The sequence below is a fragment of the Vidua chalybeata genome, chromosome 14, assembly GCF_026979565.1.
Source record: "Vidua chalybeata isolate OUT-0048 chromosome 14, bVidCha1 merged haplotype, whole genome shotgun sequence".
Classification (NCBI taxonomy): domain Eukaryota; kingdom Metazoa; phylum Chordata; class Aves; order Passeriformes; family Viduidae; genus Vidua; species Vidua chalybeata.
The window spans coordinates 11,260,766-11,272,976 of NC_071543.1; the positions used below are offsets into that span (position 1 = coordinate 11,260,766).

The 12,211-nt window shown below is 43.7% G+C and overlaps 1 protein-coding gene across 13 annotated transcripts in view; it reads left to right on the forward strand.

Moving 5' to 3' along the window:
* IL1RAPL2 (interleukin 1 receptor accessory protein like 2) overlaps positions 1–12,211 on the forward strand; it is a 348,614-nt gene that overhangs the window by 31,129 nt on the left and 305,274 nt on the right. For 5 of the 13 annotated variants that reach the window (XM_053956032.1, XM_053956037.1, XM_053956031.1 and 2 more), the window contains exon 1: positions 1,408–1,466. The exons of 2 other annotated variants lie outside the window; for them this stretch is intronic. The gene's annotated coding sequence lies outside the window, so the exon portion shown is untranslated. Of the gene's footprint in view, positions 1–1,385; positions 1,467–12,211 lie in introns of those variants that run through there. 6 more of the 13 variants (XM_053956028.1, XM_053956038.1, XM_053956027.1 and 3 more) reach the window with 5 other exon arrangements.

A 12,211-nucleotide genomic window follows, 5' to 3' on the forward strand; every position in this document is an offset into this window, starting at 1 on the left:
CCAGAAGGCAAAACATTAGGGAGAAAAATAGAAAAAATTCACAGTGTGACTTCTGAGAAGTGCTGAAGGCCTTCCTACCTTTCAAAGAACAGTAACTCCCAATTTTTGTTGAGTGCAATACATTTTGAAATACCAACCCTTTAAAAAAATGTGGCCTTGAGTTCCTACGACTTGCTCTGCAATTGATGAGAGCTGCAGAACCTATGCACCACTGAAAATCAAATTTATCAGTCATGCTCACTGGCTTCCTTTGATGGAAACAATATGCCTTGGGGAGTTTAGGGAGCTTTAGTTAAAATTCCAGCACCTAAATGAAGAGAAGTTCCTGTTCATTTCTTTGCTTCTGGAGCTGAGGCTCTCCTGTGAAAGCAGGCACCACAGGCTCACCTGGAAACCCTGAGCCCACACGTGGCCTCTCTCCCCAGTCCTGTGATGGAATGGATAGCCTAGAAAGTGAGCCCTGCTTCTAATGCACTGAGATTTATTTACTGAGTGCTGTGGCTTAGTGTTAACAAGGGGATTTTCTTTTCCTCTTGAGAGACAGCAAAGGTCCTGTTTTTTTCTGTGCAAGAAGAATTACCCAGGTTGGAAGGTCTTAAATTAGCAGGCTGTACCTCCTCTTTTGCTTCTTTGTCTTCATAAACCTTCAAACCATGTAAATGCATCATAGGGTGTAGGGCATTGGTAGCTTCTCTGTGCTGGAGGATGCTAATGTGTGAGGTGTTACATACTGGAGTAACTAAGCAAAAAAAAAAAACAACCCAAAACGCAAACAGTAGAGTGACTTCTTATAAAGAGTCAATGATATCTGTGTTCAGAATTAGAAGTTTAAACTTTGAAGGAGCTGGTTTTCTTTTTTAACTGCAGTACTACCTGGAGGAAAAAACCCAACTAAGTATGGAGTGTTACATCCTGTACATTTGTTGAAAGGCTGATATGGTAACAAGTGGAATACAAGAGCTTTGCAGGAGCTGTGCACACTTGGAGCTGCACCTGGCTCATTCACAGCCTGGCTCTCTCTGTGCTGTAAGCTCTTGCTCAGGAAATCGGGTTTCCTGGGCTCTGCACACACTCACTGAGTTTGGGGGATGTAGATTAACTTCATTGCAACCACTGAAAACGTGAACCAAGGCATAGCAAAAAACTGGGACGGTTATAAACTATGTAAAAGAATGAAGGGTGTTTGTTTCATGGGTGAGGGAAGGAAGGAGGAGGAGAAGAGTAAAGTGAAAAGTTTTACAAAGAGGATGGCTTTACGAGGACTTGCAAACTGGATAGAAGAGTGCTGCTGCACTTGTGGAGAGTGGGAATGTGCTGTTCCTCACAGCCTGGCTTAGAATCTTGGGCTGTGTCCTCACAATGCCTTGGGAGAAAAGGGGAACTTGCTTCATGGAACACAGGAGCTTTGGTTGAGCCCAGAGCCAACCAAGGGAAACAAACAGCTCCCAGATAGCCTTGAGCCTTGGGTGAGTACCCCCCCTTTTTTTTCCTTCTCCTTGTGGAGAACTACAGAACAAGGAAAATAAGTACAAGTTGGAACTCCTGTGAATTGGACCCCAATGGTACTTGTAAAGAACTCTGCACAGAGGTAGAGGAAAAAACTGGGCTGCCTGTGGACTGGGGCAGGGACTTACTCAAAGAAGAGCAAAGAGATACTGAGGAGATTAGAAGGGAAAATGTCAAGCAGATGACAATAGGAATCTCTTGTCTAAATATAAAATGGGGCTGGGAAAGCAACTGAATTTTGCCTGACTTTACAGCTTCCATTCAGACCATTTAATTTTTTTTTTATTTTCTTTTCCTCGGCAGAAGCAGGGGCTTAGCTCAGTGTGTTCAAGGCAAAACCTTTATGCAGTGCTTGTTGGCTGCAGGGGGCATCAGGGCACAATTCCTCCAGCTGAAAGACACCGTAGTGCCTGCGGAGCTTAAGATGCTCTGGAATCCCCACCTGTCTTCATGAGCATCGTTGTATGCCCCCCTCGGGCTGTCAGCAAACACAAATAAAGGGCAGATTCCAATCAGAAATGCACGGGGTCGTTGTAATGTAGCTAAAGAGGCTCTCTGGGTTGTACTGCTGTCAGCCTGGTGCCGGTTGCATCTCGGTGAGATGAACCGAATGGAAAAGCAAAGCCCTGCTGGAGTGCAGCTTTGTTGGGCTTTGCTCTCTGTCGTTTTCAACTTGCTCAAAGCAAGGCTGAGCTCCTGAAGTTCGGGTTGGCAGCTCTGCCCCCCTGTGCTCGTGCCCTGCCCTCCAGAGGGTCACGGTGCTGCCGGCGGTGTCCGGTCACTGTCCCGCGGTGGGGACAGCCTGGCCGGGGGGGCCGCAGCTCCTGAGAGCAAAGGGCTCCTCATGTCCCTCTCAGGGCCAGCTCTGCCCAAGATCAGGGACTGCTCGGAAGGGAAAGGGGATTTGCATCAGCAAAGCAAAGATGAGCGCTGGTTCTTTGCCTCAAGCAAGCTTTCCCCGTGTTTGAAGGGTTTGAGCCTGATGCTGAAAGGTCATTTGACTGACTTGCACATTTCTGCAATACCTGAGTGCTTGCTGGATTTCACTGTATAGCTGCTATTCGAGGCAGAAACCAAAACCAAAGTATAATTAATATATAAAAGCCTCTTTTCTTTGCCTCAGGCTTGTTTCTAGTTTGTTTGTTTCAGTACATTTCAATGTGAATTTCTCTTGGTTCACTGACTCCAAACCAATGGCTGGCATCAAAACATAAAGCCTCGCAATCACTTTTGCCTCTTTCATGTGTGACTGCCTCAGAAACGGTGGCTCAGAGCACTAGAAATGTCAGCTACAAGCGGTTCTGGGGGCTACAGCTCTCCTTCTAGGGGTAGAGTTGTAAAAAACCATTAGCAGTGGGATAAGTTGGTTCTCATGGGTGCAGGGCACTGTAGCACTGACTGCTACTGTATTGAAATAAGGTTGTCTCCTGGATCTGAACCTTTTGCTGTCTATCACTCTAGTTTATTGAAAAGAGGTGTGTATTCCTTGAGGGTTTTGTATTTTTTATAGAATAAATAGAGGTTTCTTCACACAGGTTTGATTAAAAAGAAAAATCAGAGTCAGAGAGTTTATGGGTTTTTTTGAGGTATTTAATGCGAGTTCACACTTGGTTAACTTAAATACATCTGCCAAGTACTTTTAGATATAAAAGGTCAGTGAGGTTCATTCTGATTTTCTTCTTGACTTGGTTAAATACATTACTGCAGCTTAAGGCCATCAATCTTAAATAGAAACTCAGGAAATGAGATGAATGAATGGGGGATGCTGGTGATGCTGCTTTATGGGAGCTTGTGGGATCCCAGCAGGGCCAGTCCAAACTCAGGACTTTTGTTTAATAGGAAGCTTTGCATATTTTATATTTAGTTTAATTTCCAGTTCAAAACAAAACCTCACCTTCCCTCTAGTTAGAATGATGTAAATCTTTCAAAGGTTTTACAAATGGGAAATATGTTTTTACTTTAAAGACTTGTATTACTAAAGGATTTCCAAATGTGGGATTTCCAAGTGCAGAATTTTCCTCTATGGCTTTTCTTTATGTGCATTCATTTTATGTTAATTTGAAAAGAGGCCCAACACACTACAAAATAATTTTTTTAAACAAGGAGGAAGACCAAAAGACAAAATTCTAAATTTAATCTGGAACTGAATAATTTTTTAGAACCCAAAGATTTCCATAAGTAAGAGCCACTTGAAAGTAGTTTTCTCAGTAGAATTAAGAAACTGTAAAGGGTTGACTCCATCAGCAACTTCAACCAAAATCCACGCAGAAAAAGCCATCTGCCGGGCTCTTGAATTGCAGTCTGTGCAATGATGCTGTGTTTCAGCGGGGATCAGTGTCAGTGTGAGGAAGGGCTCCCAAGAGAAAGTAAAACGTGATATTAAGAATGTCAATATTTCACTTTCTAAACTGAAATTCTTGGTAGTGTTGAGGTAATCCATATGTCTTAATCAGCTCCTGGTGTTTGAGTGGGAGGAAGCTCACACAGTAGCTAGCTGAGGAGGAGGAGCAGTTAGTCAAAATAACTGCTTTTCTCCCTGAGGACTTTTGGGTTCTGGAGATATTTAACAGATGAACTAGCAAGAGCAGCTGTCCCGAGGGAATTATCAGAGAGGCATTTGACACCATGGATCATATAGATTGCTAAATGAGTGTTTTGCCTGCAGAGGGCCCAAGGTGTGATAGCACCGAGTGGGTTTGGGGGATTTTCCCGGCTGTTGGGATTGCCAACATGGCAGTGGAGGCTCTGACAGCCTGGGCTGGGCCTCCTGCCTCGTGGTCTGGAGGGGGATTTGAGGACAGGAATGTGATGGAGCCCTGGGCTTTTGAAATGACACTGAGGTACAGGTCTGCAGAGCTGGGGGGGAGGGATGCTGTCTGCAGCCCAAGGCAGATGTGCCTCTGGGGGTCTTTGCTGCTGTTGTTGGGACTGCAGGAGGGGTAAGCAGAGCACTCCTGGCTGTTCAGCTGCCCCTCTGCTGCCTCTCAGGGCTGGAGCTGGGTGGGAATTCTGGTGTGTCCCCAGCAGGTGTGGGGACAGGAGGTGCCCCTGCTGCAGCTCTGCCTTCTCCTAGGCAGAGAGCACCCATGCATCCCTCACTCCTGCAGCACAGGGTCACAGGCTGCTGCTCTCCTGGGGCAGCTCCGCTGCCACAGTGCTTCCCTGCACACCTGGGAACGGGCTGCTGCCTCAGACTTAATAATTTAACTGATTATGAAGGCACGTTGGCAGATACCATAGTACCCGTCAAATCTAACTGCCTGTAAATTTAATTAGTGTGCAAAAACCAGCCTTGGAATATACCAAAACTTAATTAGTCAGCAACTTAAGGTTGTTAGCACACTCTCCAGGGTAATAATATCCAAAAAATGGTACATGAAGGCTGTGATAAAATAATTAAAAGTGTAAGATCCTCATGGCATGTTTTCTTCAGAGCTCATCTCTGCTGTTTATCAATCAGTATGGAGGAATAAGAAGAGCAGCACCTTGGAGCTGAGCTCTGACGTGGCTGTCTTCCCTCAGTGGTGGGGAAGCAATTAATTAGCAGGTGTGGTGGCTCAGGTCTGGTCAATCCCATGTAGAGAGCTGAGCCTGTTCCAGGGAGCTTCCTGTGCCTTTCACCATCATGTGTCAACCTGCTGGGGGGGTAACCCATGGCCTTCACAAAAGTATGGACAAGTAATTAACAATTTGGGAACCATGGAATGGCTGGGGGGCTTTCTAACTGGGCTGATGGGCAAGCCTGTAATTAATATATTAAGTCTTCTAAATGAGGTAATTTGGGAGAGAGAGTAGAAACTCTTCAGGAGCATTATCAGCAGCTTGAGTGGTGGTGATTTGTCCCAGGCATGTTCTCAGCACTTCAGGCATCATTCTGGGTTACCAGAGTGGCTTTGAAGCAAGGGACAGTGGCTTCCCACCTGGGAGGAAAGCAAGTTTACAGTTTGTCTGCCATGCAGTGCTTGCAGGGAGAGAAGGATGTGTGACTGGCAGCCAGCATTACTACAGGGAGGTTTTTAACACTGGTGTAACAGTGACTCACTGCAGGTTGTTTGAAAGGAAAGGAATGGGGTTTAGTAACACTGAATGTGCCCCATCTGTCACACCCCAGAGATGTACACACTTGTCTTCCTAGTGTTCTGCTTCAGCCCTAAGCTGCTGCAAAATGGTTATCCCAATTACCTGTATTTTTATGGGAATAGCCTCTCCTATGAATGGAACAAGGACTAAAATGAAAGCAACAAAATTTTCTTCAAGCATCCCTGGGCCTGACTGTGGTTTGTTGCTAGATGCTTGCCCTCTGAGTGCTGCTGGTCTCTCATTATCCCCATGCATCTTGGGGAAAGAAGGAAACAATTAACTTTATGATCCCTGAAAGAGTATGTAAAAGTCAACAGTGTCTAAGAAATGTCTGGAGGCTGAAACCACTTATCCACTTACATTCAAAAAATTGAAAGAATTAATAAAACATATTTTGGCTCCTCCATTCCCACTCCACATAGCAAGACAACAAATTCAGTTCCTGTGCCCTGCAGACCAGAGGGAGGAGGTATTTTGGAGGCATGTGAAGCTCCCCTGCTGCCAGAGTTAAACACAGGTTCCAGAACCTCCCTAAATACTTGTGGCATCGATCTCACCTGGCCAGACCCTGCCAGGCAGTGCAGAACGGGGGTAGTGAGTGGGTGATGTGCTCTGGTACTAGGAGAGAAAAAAGCACATTGCCCATCAGTACTGGGTTGCCTACCTGGACTGATGTCTCCAGCCCTGCCTGGAGACCCCATTCCAGAGTATGGGATTGGTGGAATTGTGTTCTGGGAAGGGACCTGGAACCATAGCAAAGAGCCTCTCTGGGCTGGTGTTTCATGGAGTGGGATCATCTTTCACAGTACAATGAACAGCCTGATGGAACCTTGTAGTTTTCCTCTAAATCCTGTATTGCCATGGGGCAGTGTATCCATGTGAGCCAGGGTTTGGTTTTTGGAAAGTTGGTGTAGGGATAAAACAAGGAGGGGAAGCAAGGCTGGGTGCTGTGTGTGTGCCTGCATGCAAACATATTTTCCTCTGGATTTAATACACATCTGTTGACGTTCATTTCACTTTCTATAGAACCTGAAAGCTCGAAGTGGAAATTTTTCTGCAAAAGCTCTATACCACAGGCACAAGGTTCACTTACACCTCAGCCTGGACCTGCTGAATAAGATGATTTGTTGACAATCTTCTGCCCAATTGTGTCTAGATCTTGGTTTTTGCTGTGACTGTCTCATGTAACATCCAGCCACCTTAAAGTCTGTGCAAATTTGAGATTGACTTTGGTAAATTAGGTTTTGAGGTGATTTTTTTTCATCACGGGCCTGTGACAAAGTGAAGAATGGCTGAGTGGATTCAGTAAACCCCCAGATTTCTGAGAGACAGACTGCACACTGCTGAGTGAGCTTAATTTAATGAACTGAGGGATGCCATGTAATCTAACTGCTTATTATGTTAAGAGGCAGCAGATAATCTAATGATCCACAGGTGGCTATTTTGATTTTACTGCTTCAAGTTAAATATGTGCTTAACTCCACCCCACTGAGCTGCGTTTGTCCCTGTGCTGAAGTGGTACAGAGGGGGGCTGGCAGGAACCCTCCCAGCTCCTGGCAGGATGGGACATCCTCAGGCTCCCAGGGATCTTTATTTCTGTGACCAGGAGCTCTCAGTTTTATCAAAAATGCTAGTGATGATGTGCCCAGGAAAACTTACTGAAAACCAGCAAATATTATTTTTATATTTTTAGGAACACCTGGTAATTTTGTGCCTTTTTATGCATGTATAGGTGCTCTGGAGAAATGCACGTCATTGGTTATTTATATTTGTAGAATGCTTATGTATTTTAAAAAGTACCTATTCACAGCCTGTAATCAGCTTTAATCATGGCCTGTAATCACAATCAATAAATTAATAGATTAATTAATAAATTAATGTCAATGAAATATGATTTTTCTATTGATTGTATGTTTATTGATTTTGGTGCCTGGAAGTGCCAGCCTTGTTGTGGGGTTTTTTTTTCAGAGAAGAAGCGAGATGAGTTTTAAGGAGATTTGTGCCACTCTTCAGTGTGCCCTGCTCCCATTTTTGGGGTCACTAATGTTGTTAATGTAAAACTGTTTCTGATCTTTAATGTAAAACTCAACTTTACTTTTAATTGCTTTGGTTCTGTTCAGTCTAACTGGAATAATTTCATTTTTTTGTTTAAAATTTCAATCATACTTGCCATATGGCAAGCATCATTTATACATAAAAGCTACTTGCTGTTTTACCTTTGGAAATCATCAGGGCCTTCACAGTAAAAGCTTCCTAACCATCTGCTCCCCTCTCTGACCTCGTGTTAATGTAGACATCTGCAGTTGTGACTCCAGGGTTATTAAACAGCGATGTCCAGTCAAATGCCCTTGTGCCTGGCTTTCCAAAATTCAGTTCTGCAGAAAGCTTTAACTGCAACAGAAGCCCTTCAATCTGCAGCTGTGGTGGGCAGGCCTGTGCCCCCCTGCAGGTTCTGCTGCACACAGAGGCAGAACAAGTGGATTTGGCCATCCCAATTAGCCACGGGTTCAGATTGGTGTCCTGTAATCCTCTAATGCCAGAGACGCTCCAGCTTTAGACCCCATGCTAATCCATTTTTAGAATGTGCTGCGTGCATAAAGAAGATTATGCCATTTTAAAATGAGCTAATTATTTGTAGTTAATCAGAGCATCCCTCAAATTACAGAAGAAAGTGCTGTAGGTTGAAATCCTGTCCTCGATTAAGTCAGCAGCCAGACTCTTCCTGGGTTCAGTGATGCAGGATGGGAGTGCTGGAGTTCACTTACCCTGCCCCTGCACCAGTGCTGGCTACCTCACTGCATGGCAGGCTTTGGGGTGTTTTGTTTAATTTTGCTTAATTTTGCATTTTTCTATTGAAATATTGTATGTGAATGTTTGTCAATGAGGAGGAAGAGGTGGCTCCAAATAAACCACTATCTTGCAGGACCTGAAGACAATGGAGCTAATCACAAAATTTGAATGTCTAATGTTTCCAGTGTTCTGAGACTTGGCACTCTTCATCTGGGTGCTGTGTAAATTGCAGATGAAGACAAACTATTAATTTGAGCATATATGTTTATTCAAAAAAAGGAAAAGGAAAAGCTAATTCCATTCTGTGGTTAATGAGCTTTTAATGATTATCTTTTTAAAAGGCAAATATTGCTTACTAGAGCTGTTAAATTTTTTATATACATTTTTGGAATTGTATTCAGCCACAATGATGACAATTAGACTTAATGCATTTGTGTTAATACTGGTCTGTTTTCCCTGAAGCAGAATGCCTTTAAGCACATGCAATAATTTTGCTGTTGAATAGTAAAAATCTTGGTAAATGATTCAGGTAATATCTTGGTCTAAAACTGATTCTTGCACACATTAGTCCTTTTAAATGACACAGCAAGAAAACTGTTCTAAGATATATTTGTTTAGTGGATTAAATAGGGCAGTTAAATGCTGGGATTTCTGATAAAAGCCCTCTGTTTTTAATGGCACATAAGCATAAAATAAATCTTGGTGAGGTGGTAAGGGTTTGGGGAAAGAAACCCTGGGCTGGCAGGTACAGCTGCTTAGGGGTTGTTTCCCCAGTTTGTCCCTGTCTCACCTGGGTAGGATGGAGTGTCAGACCCACAGGAAAAAAAAAGTACATTTGTATTATTAGGTGTTGGTAACAGAGAGCATTTTCCCCCTAAGTTTCTTTCTTTTTCTTAAATAATCAGTCACATGGATTTGATTTCTGCAGTAGATTAATTTCTTTATGCAAGTAGTCGGTAAGAAAATCACTGTAGGAAGTTGCACAAATGACCAGTTTGGGTTACCAATGTGTCTGTTCTGCAGACTGAAAAATGGGTTGAAAATGTGCATGCATTTTATGAAGAGAGATCAGTGAAGAAAAGTGTCAGAAATACTTTTTCATTTTTTGTTCTTGATCAAGTTTCATAAATACTTTAATATGAAGTATTTGGTTTCCGATTACCTCAATGTATGGATTTTTTTGGAAAGTTGGTGATGTTTGTGTTTTTTGAGAGGATGTGGGTAGGAGGGGGGTGGCAGATGGGAAAGTCAGAAGAAGGTTAGGATATGCTTTTTAAAGGAAATGCAAATAGAAATGAAACTTAAAAATAAAAATGAAAGGATAGAAGGATTTCTGAGGGATCTGTTGGCTGCGTTGGAATGGCTGTGCTCTCAGACAAGGGGTGAGGGGCAGTTTTTTAGCTCCTGTCACAGGTGCAGGGCCCTCCTTGCCGGGGAGGAAGGAGTTAGGGATTCTGGCTGGCAGCAGGAGGATGTGAGCTGTCTGTGCTGTTCTCCAGCCCGTGCAGCTCCTGCAGCCTGGCTGTGGCTGAGGGTTCTTCAGGGAGCGTAATTGACCTTGAAATGTGCTGGGAGTGTGCAGGACAAAGTCTCTCACACTTCAGGGAACTTGTTCATTTCCAGTTGCTTCTTGTTTCTAAGCCTTCATTTAATTCTTTTCAAAAATCCCTTTAACAGCTTCATGTGAATCAAGGGGGAAATGGCAGTTCAGGTGTTACAGAGGTGGCTGCTTGTCTGTGGGGAGGGCTGCAAGGAAGGGAGCCCTGTGAGCAGGGATGTCCATGGGGCTTTGCCCATCTGGGATGCCCTGTGATCCCAGTGCTGCTGCTTCTGTGAGAGACTGGATCTTCATGGAGCTCCTTTCCCTTCTGTCATGTTGAGACCAGTAGTGGGGCTGGATGGAAAGTGGGAGCTGCATGTTCATTTTGCCGCAGTTGTTTTACTAAAGCTTCTCTCGTGTTGATTTGGATGTGAAATAGGTGCAACCACTGTCTCTGTTTGTACTGCATAATGGATGAGCAGAGCATGTTTCCAAGATGGCAGCATGCTCCTAAAAATGGTTGTGAGTGTGAAGATGAGATTGGTGCATGATGTCCTCTTACACGTTGAGGCAGATGTTCAAATGATCTGCATGTGATTCAGTAGCCATATCCTTTCAAGCCTTTGCTGCTTCTGCTGCAGCTGTTCAGGTGGATGCGCTACAATTCCTGTATTCCAGCCCCATGGTAAATTACACAGATTTTGCAGACCCCAGTACCTGTGCTCCTTTAGCTCCTAGGATAAGAAAAAAAATAATTTGCCTAAAGCTGTGAGGTGGCTGAATACAGCATGATATTTGGGAGTGGGGTGGGTGAGTGGAATGCCTCATTCCCTCCAGGAACTCCTCCGGAGCTCTGCATCTGTCTTCTTCCTCAGCCTCTGCCCTTTGCTGTGTAGAGGGGTGAGCTTCAGAGTTCATCAAGCTTTCTGTTCAAGTTTAAGTCTGAAATTACGTGGCACAAATTTTTAACTGCTTGTCTCCATTATTGCATTCTCACTATAAGCCATAGTGCAACACTGTTGCCTATTTCAGGATAACATTTCCAAGTGGTCGTGTCTTTTACATTTTGCTTTAAAAAGCCCTCTTTGTCTCCCTACTTGTCAACTTGTTTCTGGACTAACCCACCCATTTGTACTAAGAAATAGTGCCAGTTTGTGCAGAATTATTTCATCACAGAGTCTCTTTTGAAATGGTTTAATACAATTTCAGGAGCGGAAGGTGTTGTCTCGTTACTTCCAGAATAAACTGCTGAATATTACCTACCACTGTGTGATATGATTGCTGACAGTTTAGTTAAATGAACTGTTTTTCTGCCTGAGGTTCAGCTTCTCTTGTTTCAACAACTCACCTTAAAACAAAAACCAACAAGCGAGCTGGAGAGGAACTTTTTGCAAGGATGTGTAGTGACAGGACAAAGGGGCATGGCTTCAAATTGAAAGACTGTAGGTTTAGGCTAGATATTAGTAAGAAATTCTTTACTTTAAGGATTGTGAGCCACTGGAACAAGTTTCCCAGAGAAGCTGTGGGTGCCCCATCTCTGGAAGTGTCCACTTTGGGCAACCTGGTCTAGTAGAAGGTATCCCCCCAAGGCAGGGGATTTAGAATTAGGTGGTCTTAAGGAATGCTTTCAACCCACACTGTTCTGTGCCTCTGTGATTCTATGTGGTGTTCCCTCCACAGCCAGAAAATTCAGGCACAGGGAAGCAAAGAGACTTGACCCTTTCCATTCTGAGGATGGATTTTTACCATATTCTACTAAGTAGCAATTTACTCTGCTAAGGTTTAGGAAATGAGTTCTGTAGAAGTCCCTTCTGTGTCCATCCTCTGCTGGAAGCTTGATTTAATCTTTGTGCAGAAGGCAGCAGTGGCATTTTGGGTGTGGCTGATCAGATTTTGACCATGAGGCAGGAGAAGTTCACACCTGGGACCCCTCCTGAGTGGTTCCTGTTCCCAGGGATGTGTGAGTCTGCCCAAGTGCACCTTTGTGCGCAGTTGCTCATTTTTCATTAGGTAGTGATTTGATTAGATAAAAATAAAAGTTGCTTGAGCATTCACTTTTGCAGTGATGCATAACAAATTTATGCAGATTCAAATAGGACTAATCTGCATGCAAAATATAAAATGTGATTACTAACCCGTATGCACCTGTACTGAAGTTTAATTGGGTACAAATATGAACTGGAAGAGAGAAACCTAACAAAATGTACAGCCTTGAATTTGGGTATGAACTAATGCAAAGAGATCCTTATAGTGTTAATGATGATTCAGGTGTTTCTGAAGTAAATTAAATCTTTC